The sequence below is a fragment of the Berghia stephanieae genome, unplaced genomic scaffold (assembly GCF_034508935.2).
Source record: "Berghia stephanieae isolate SIO BIC M18660-M18661 unplaced genomic scaffold, UCSD_Bste_1.3 scaffold2920, whole genome shotgun sequence".
In the NCBI taxonomy this organism is placed as follows: domain Eukaryota; kingdom Metazoa; phylum Mollusca; class Gastropoda; order Nudibranchia; family Aeolidiidae; genus Berghia; species Berghia stephanieae.
In genome coordinates this window covers 1-8,768 of record NW_027624090.1, presented here as the reverse complement: position 1 = coordinate 8,768, position 8,768 = coordinate 1, and the positions used below count along the sequence as shown (strand labels likewise).

Sequence of the window (8,768 nt, the reverse complement as noted above, 5' to 3'; positions counted from 1 at the left end):
GCGAGTACAGGGCCCTAACGGGAAGGGCCCCGAAGTTCAAAACCGGTCGGCAATGGGGAGGTCCCAGGTGCGATCATAGGTGGTGGGTTTATTTCATTCAAATTCGCTCCGTAGAGGAAATGCGCTCGACCAAAGTTTTTTCCCTCGGCCCTCGGAGGGCTTACCGCGGGAGCGTCCCGGCGCTAGAGTCCTTCTCGGCCGTAGCGAGAGCTTCTTACCCCAGGGACGCCCGTGCGGTAAAGCCTCGAATCGACGAGGCGATAAAATCGTATGAATAAAGCTCCCAAACCGGGATTTGAACCCCGGCAGGGTTGGCCGGCCCGTGGGCCAACTCGATCGAGCCCGAGTCGTCGATCGCCCGACTCTAGCGAAGTAGCGGGAACGCGTTTAACACTCCGCCAAGCGAGTACAGGGCCCTAACGGGAAGGGCCCCGAAGTTCAAAACCGGTCGGCAATGGGGAGGTCCCAGGTGCGATCATAGGTGGTGGGTTTATTTCATTCAAATTCGCTCCGTAGAGGAAATGCGCTCGACCAAAGTTTTTTCCCTCGGCCCTCGGAGGGCTTACCGCGGGAGCGTCCCGGCGCTAGAGTCCTTCTCGGCCGTAGCGAGAGCTTCTTACCCCAGGGACGCCCGTGCGGTAAAGCCTCGAATCGACGAGGCGATAAAATCGTATGAATAAAGCTCCCAAACCGGGATTTGAACCCCGGCAGGGTTGGCCGGCCCGTGGGCCAACTCGATCGAGCCCGAGTCGTCGATCGCCCGACTCTAGCGAAGTAGCGGGAACGCGTTTAACACTCCGCCAAGCGAGTACAGGGCCCTAACGGGAAGGGCCCCGAAGTTCAAAACCGGTCGGCAATGGGGAGGTCCCAGGTGCGATCATAGGTGGTGGGTTTATTTCATTCAAATTCGCTCCGTAGAGGAAATGCGCTCGACCAAAGTTTTTTCCCTCGGCCCTCGGAGGGCTTACCGCGGGAGCGTCCCGGCGCTAGAGTCCTTCTCGGCCGTAGCGAGAGCTTCTTACCCCAGGGACGCCCGTGCGGTAAAGCCTCGAATCGACGAGGCGATAAAATCGTATGAATAAAGCTCCCAAACCGGGATTTGAACCCGGCAGGGTTGGCCGGCCCGTGGGCCAACTCGATCGAGCCCGAGTCGTCGATCGCCCGACTCTAGCGAAGTAGCGGGAACGCGTTTAACACTCCGCCAAGCGAGTACAGGGCCCTAACGGGAAGGGCCCCGAAGTTCAAAACCGGTCGGCAATGGGGAGGTCCAGGTGCGATCATAGGTGGTGGGTTTATTTCATTCAAATTCGCTCCGTAGAGGAAATGCGCTCGACCAAAGTTTTTTCCCTCGGCCCTCGGAGGGCTTACCGCGGGAGCGTCCCGGCGCTAGAGTCCTTCTGGCCGTAGCGAGAGCTTCTTACCCCAGGACGCCCGTGCGGTAAAGCCTCGAATCGACGAGGCGATAAAATCGTATGAATAAAGCTCCCAAACCGGGATTTGAACCCCGGCAGGGTTGGCCGGCCCGTGGGCCAACTCGATCGAGCCCGAGTCGTCGATCGCCCGACTCTAGCGAAGTAGCGGGAACGCGTTTAACACTCCGCCAAGCGAGTACAGGGCCCTAACGGGAAGGGCCCCGAAGTTCAAAACCGGTCGGCAATGGGGAGGTCCCAGGTGCGATCATAGGTGGTGGGTTTATTTCATTCAAATTCGCTCCGTAGAGGAAATGCGCTCGACCAAAGTTTTTTCCCTCGGCCCTCGGAGGGCTTACCGCGGGAGCGTCCCGGCGCTAGAGTCCTTCTCGGCCGTAGCGAGAGCTTCTTACCCCAGGGACGCCCGTGCGGTAAAGCCTCGAATCGACGAGGCGATAAAATCGTATGAATAAAGCTCCCAAACCGGGATTTGAACCCCGGCAGGGTTGGCCGGCCCGTGGGCCAACTCGATCGAGCCCGAGTCGTCGATCGCCCGACTCTAGCGAAGTAGCGGGAACGCGTTTAACACTCCGCCAAGCGAGTACAGGGCCCTAACGGGAAGGGCCCCGAAGTTCAAAACCGGTCGGCAATGGGGAGGTCCCAGGTGCGATCATAGGTGGTGGGTTTATTTCATTCAAATTCGCTCCGTAGAGGAAATGCGCTCGACCAAAGTTTTTTCCCTCGGCCCTCGGAGGGCTTACCGCGGGAGCGTCCCGGCGCTAGAGTCCTTCTCGGCCGTAGCGAGAGCTTCTTACCCCAGGGACGCCCGTGCGGTAAAGCCTCGAATCGACGAGGCGATAAAATCGTATGAATAAAGCTCCCAAACCGGGATTTGAACCCCGGCAGGGTTGGCCGGCCCGTGGGCCAACTCGATCGAGCCCGAGTCGTCGATCGCCCGACTCTAGCGAAGTAGCGGGAACGCGTTTAACACTCCGCCAAGCGAGTACAGGGCCCTAACGGGAAGGGCCCCGAAGTTCAAAACCGGTCGGCAATGGGGAGGTCCCAGGTGCGATCATAGGTGGTGGGTTTATTTCATTCAAATTCGCTCCGTAGAGGAAATGCGCTCGACCAAAGTTTTTTCCCTCGGCCCTCGGAGGGCTTACCGCGGGAGCGTCCCGGCGCTAGAGTCCTTCTCGGCCGTAGCGAGAGCTTCTTACCCCAGGGACGCCCGTGCGGTAAAGCCTCGAATCGACGAGGCGATAAAATCGTATGAATAAAGCTCCCACACCGGGATTTGAACCCCGGCACGGTTGGCCGACCCGTGGGCCAACTCGAATCGACGAATCGTCGATCGACCCAGACTTATAGATATATTATTCGAAGGTTATTATATATATCTGCATTATAGCGTAGTATATGATTATAGTATGTTATAGGGCGAAGTTCAAAACTTTTCGGTCTCATATGGCGAGGCCCAGGATGCGATCAATAGCGTTTTAATTCGCATATCAAATTCGCTACACGTAGGACGGAAAATCCTCCGACCAGATGTTTTTACATCTGATTCGGGGGACGGGATGCGTAGGTAGAAGCCTTTCTGCGAGTACGAACTATGGCCCGAGCGGGCAATCGTGCTCAAAGCGCTTATAATAAACGGTTACCCACAGGCACCTCCTCAACGTAGAGCGGGAACGACAGGACGACGAAAAAAATAATATACGAGTATTTGTTTTTTTACATTTCTGATTATGGTATATTGGATGTAGTAAAGACCTTTTATCGAGTACTCAACTATGCGCCGAGCCAGGCAATCGTGCTCAAAGCGCTTTACAACGCGTCTACAGCCAACAGCAACACTCTACGTGCAGAGCGGGACACGACAGGACGGAGAAAACACTACTCACGGCCAGGTATTCGTTTTACATTGATTACGGGAGAGAATGCGAGTAAAGAACCTTTCTATCGAGTACTCAACTATGCGCCGAGCCAGGCAATCGTGCTCAAGCGCTTTATAACGCGTCTACAGCCAACAGCAACACTTACGTGCAGAGCGGGACACGACAGGACGGAGAAAACACTACTCACGCCAGGTATTCGTTTTACATCTGATTACGGGAGAGAATGCGAGTAAAGAACCTTTCTATCGAGTACTCAACTATGCGCCGAGCCAGGCAATCGTGCTCAAAGCGCTTTACAACGCGTCTACAGCCAACAGCAACACTCTAACGTGCAGAGCGGGACACGACAGGACGGAGAAAACACTACTCACGGCCAGGTATTCGTTTTACATCTGATTACGGGGAGAGAATGCGAGTAAAGAACCTTTCTATCGAGTACTCAACTATGCGCCGAGCCAGGCAATCGTGCTCAAAGCGCTTTACAACGCGTCTACAGCCAACAGCAACACTTAGCGTGCAGAGCGGGACACGACAGGACGGAGAAAACACTACTCACGGCCAGGTATTCGTTTTACATTGATTACGGGAGAGAATGCGAGTAAAGAACCTTTCTATCGAGTACCAACTATGCGCCGAGCCAGGCAATCGTGCTCAAAGCGCTTTACAACGCGTCTACAGCCAACAGCAACACTTAGCGTGCAGAGCGGGACACGACAGACGGAGAAAACACTACTCACGGCCAGGTATTCGTTTTACATCTGATTACGGGGAGAGAATGCGAGTAAAGAACCTTTCTATCGAGTACTCAACTATGCGCCGAGCCAGGCAATCGTGCTCAAAGCGCTTTACAACGCGTCTACAGCCAACAGCAACACTCTAACGTGCAGAGCGGGACACGACAGAACAGAACGGAGAAAACACTACTTACTAGTTTTCCTTCTGAGTACGGTGAAAGCTGAGCACAAAGTTGAGAGTACCGTAGCGACCGAATTTTAAAAGATGCAGTTGGCGAATTCCGCTTCGCAGAAGCCTATTAAGGGAAGAAAAGAAAACAAAAACAAAAATCCCCCCAAATATTAAAAAAATAAATTAATTAATTAAAAAAAGTACAGTTGGCGAATTCTGCTTCGCAAAAGGCGAGTAAGGAATCGAAAAAAAAAAAAAAAAAAAAAAGAGAGAGAGAGAGAGAGAGAGAGAGAGAGAGAGAAGAGAGGAGAGAGGAGAGAGAGAGAGAGAGAGAGAGAGAGAGAGAAATGCGCGCAATGTCAACAGTAGCGCAGCGCACGAATGCTACAAAATGCAGTTGGCGAATTGCGCTTCGCAGAGGTCAATGTCAATGAGGTGACCCAAATTTAAAAAAAAAAAAATAAATTTAATGCGCAAAACGAAAACTAGCGCAGCGACCAGATTTGTTTAAAATATAGTTGGCGAATTCCGCTTCGCAGAAGCCTATTAAGGGACGCGAAAAAAAAAAAAGAAAAATTATGAAAAAAAAAAAAAGGAAATAAAAAAAAAAAAAATACAGTTGGCGAATCCGCTTCGCAGAAGCCTATTAAGGGACAAAAATAAAATGCAGTTGGCGAATTCCGCTTCGCAGAAGCCTGTTAAAGGACAAAATAAAATGCAGTTGGCGAATTCCGCTTCTCAGAAGTCTATTAAGGGACTGAATAAAATGCAGTTGGCGAATTCCGCTTCGCAGAAGCCTGGTAAAGGACAAAATAAAATGCAGTTGGCGAATTCCGCTTCGCAGAAGCCTATTAAGGGACTAAATGAAATGCAGTTGGCGAATTCCGCTTCTCAGAAGCCTATTAAGGGACAATGGCGAATCCCGCTTCTCAGAAGTCTATTAAGGGACTAAATAAAATGCAGTTGGCGAATTCCGCTTCGCAGAAGCCTGGTAAAGGACAAAATAAAATGCAGTTGGCGAATTCCGCTTCGCAGAAGCCTATTAAGGGACTAAATAAAATGCAGTTGGCGAATTCCGCTTCTCAGAAGCCTGGTAAAGGACAAAATAAAATGCAGTTGGCGAATTCCGCTTCGCAGAAGCCTATTAAGGGACTAAATAAAATGCAGTTGGCGAATTCCGCTTCTCAGAAGCCTATTAAGGGACAATGGCGAATCCCGCTTCTCAGAAGTCTATTAAGGGACTAAATAAAATGCAGTTGGCGAATTCCGCTTCGCAGAAGCCTACTAAGGGACTGACAGGAAGGAAAAAACAAAATTGAAAAAAAAAAAAAAAAAAAAAATGCAGTTGGCGAATTCTACTTCGCAGACAGCAAAGAAGGAAAACTAAAAGTGCCTCTGGACGGATTAGTGCCTCTGGACGGATTAGTGCCTCTGGACGGACTAGTGCCTCTGGACGGATTAGTGCCTCTGGACGGATTAGTGCCTCTGGACAGGTGGAGAGAAAAAAAAATTCTCCAAGTTCTAGGAGATAGAACTTTGAAGAAGTAAAGTAAAGTAAAGTAAATGTATTTATACGTGTTATGACACTCTCGCACCCGCCGCCGCCGCGCGCCGCACCGCCAGCATGCCGAGCCGAGCAGAGCAAGGACTCGAAGGCTGGCCGATCGGGCCGGGCCGTGCCGTGCCGGGTGGAAAGGTGGCCGAGACAAACCCTGCTGGAGGGAAAATCTCAGCGTCCGGGGCTTAGTCTCAACGGATCGCCGTACCAGGACAGCTCTAACGCTTACAACACCCCGACGGAATACATGTGGTCCGCACGCGATTTCTTGCCCCTAACGGACGTGGATGATACCGACCCAGCCACGCGCACCACAGATCTAGCGCGCGTGACGAGCGGGCCGGTCACGGCACTAGCCGACGAACCCGAGGGTTGCCGGCTTAATGTTGCCTGCACGCTCAGGGCCCTAGCTAAGCTCACCCTTGCTCACCGGGCGGGGTTCCGACTTAGAGGCGTTCAGTCGTACTCCCACGGACGTAGCCTGGCGCCATCGGCCTGACGACCGGACGCGCGAACCAGAGGTCCGAACTCACCGTTCCTCTCGTACTGAGCAAGATTACCGTGGCAAGGGCGCTTCATCAGTAGGATAAAACTAACCTGTCTCACGACGGTCTAAACCCAGCTCACGTTCCCTGTTGGCGGGTGAACAACCCGACACTTGGCGAATTCTGCTTCGCAATGATAGGAAGAGCCGACATCGAAGGATCAATCAGCGACGTCGCTATGAACGCTTGGCCGCCACAAGCCAGTTATCCCTGTGGTAACTTTTCTGACACCTCTCGCTTGAAACTCCCAACGTCGAAAGGATCGATAGGCCACGCTTTCACGGCCAGTATTCGTACTGAAAATCCTGGTCGAGCAGGCATTTGCCCTTTTGCTCTACGCGAGGTTTCCGTCCTCGCTGAGCCCGCCTTGGGACACCTTCGCTGCGCTTTAGAAGATGTACCGCCCAGTCAAACTCCCGTCCGAGGCTGTCCCCGGCAGGGTCGCTGTCGCCGTCGTGACCGCGTCGGGGGGAGTCGGTGGACTCCCCGAGCCCGACGCGACGGCGGCTTGACGTCTGAACCTCGTACGCCTCCTACCTGCAAGAAGGCGCCGAGTCCCCACTCCGTCGGGTAAGTGGAGGTCCCGCGGGGGTAGCGGTATTTCACTGTCGCGCCCGAAGACGCTACCGCCTATGCTACACCCCCACGCTCCTCCACAGAGTCGGACTAGAGTCAAGCTCGACAGGGTCTTCTTTCCCCGCTGATTTCACCAAGCCCGTTCCCTTGGCTGTGATTTCGCCGGGGCGTAGATAGGGACAGTGGGAATCTCGTTAATCCGTTCGTGCGCGTCGCTAATTAGACGACGAGGCATTTGGCTACCTTAAGAGAGTCATAGTTACTCCCGCCGTTTACCCGCGCTTATGCGAATCTCTTCACTTTGACATTCTGAGCACTGGGCAGAAATCACGTCCCGTAAACACCTTTTCAGGCTGTCGAGACGCTCTGTTTTAATTAGACAGTCGGATTCCCCCTGTCCGTGACAGTTCTGAGACAGCGTGAGTCGGAGGTCGCGTCGGTTGTCCCCCGCGCAGCCAACGCGCCCCGCGAAGGGGCGTCAGCCGAGCGAGGCCGCTCGGCCCGGGGCCCCCACGGGTTTCCGCGCACGTCTCTCCCCCTCGGAGTGTCCCCTCAGGGTGCGTGCGGTTCTGCCCGCTTCCTCCCCTAGCCCGACCGTCCCGGCCCTCAGAGCCAATCCTTCTCCCGAAGTTACGGATCCATTTTGCCGACTTCCCTTACCTACATTACTCCGTGGACCAGAGGCTGCTAACCTAGGAGACCTGCTGCGGACATGAGTACGGCCGGGCAGCGAGATTGACGTGCCCTCGACGGGGTTTTCACGGACCGCCGTGAGCGCTCCGGACGCAGCCATGTCTTACGGCGACGCTTTTCGGCCTGGCCAGCCCTTTCTCCGGTCGACCCGATTCCAGGGCGAACCAGACCTTAAAAAGAGACGACGGCTCTCCCCGGTGCCCACGGCAGCGTTCCCCGTTCTGTCGGCGTCGCCGCGGCGCCCCCACGCCGGAACGTAGTCGCGACGAGGGGGGCCGTTCTCCGCCGCCCGGTTCCGAGCGAACCTTAACTGGATTCCCTTTCGGCGGTCGCAGGGTGACTGACAGGCCAGGCGCGGCGCCCGTTCGGCCGCCCGCCCGGCGCGTGTTTCGTACCCGCTTCAGCAAGGGAGCTAACCCGCCCCTTAGGACCGACTCACCCACGTACATGCACTGTTCCCGCGGAACCATTCCCCACTTCGGCCTTGAAAAGTACTCTCCGTTCAATATTTGCTACTACCACCAAGATCTTCACCCGCGGCGGCTCCGAACGGGATCGCTCCCGGACTTTCACGCCACCGCGGCGCACCTCCTACTCGCCCCGGCCTGCCCGGGGAGGGGAGTCGCACCCCTCCCGCTGGCGGGGCGGCCCGGTGTGGGTCCGACGCTCAGCGCCATCCATTTTCAGGGCGGGTCGGTTCGGCAGGTGAGTTGTTACACACTCCTTGGCGGATTCCGACTTCCGTGGCCACCGCCCTGCTGTCAGTACCGACCCACACCTTTTAGCTTTCCCGTGAGCGTCCTGCGTTGGGCACCACAACCGGGCGTTCGGTTCATCCCGCAGCGCCAGTTCTGCTTACCAAAAATGGCCCACTCGGCACCCGTGATTCTAGGCCAGGCCCCGTGCGAGGCGGGTCTGGCGCCTCACCCGTTGAAAGTTTGAGAGTAGGACGAGGGCGTTTCGCCCCCGATGCCTCCAACCATTCGCTTTACCGAGTGAAAATCGTTCCGTCGGCACCGGCTATCCTGAGGGAAACTTCGGAGGGAACCAGCTACTAGATGGTTCGATTGGTCTTTCGCCCCTACGCCAAGTCGGGCGGTCGATTTGCACGTCAGAGTCGCTTCGAGCCTCCACCAGAGTTTCCCCCGGCTTCGCTCTGCTCAGGCGTAGATCACCATCTATC

General features: G+C 55.0%; 1 pseudogene; it reads right to left on the bottom strand.

The window, feature by feature from the left end:
* Positions 1-5,935: 5,935 nt before the first annotated feature.
* Positions 5,936-8,768, bottom strand: LOC144961542 (large subunit ribosomal RNA; annotated as a pseudogene; the record flags this gene model as incomplete).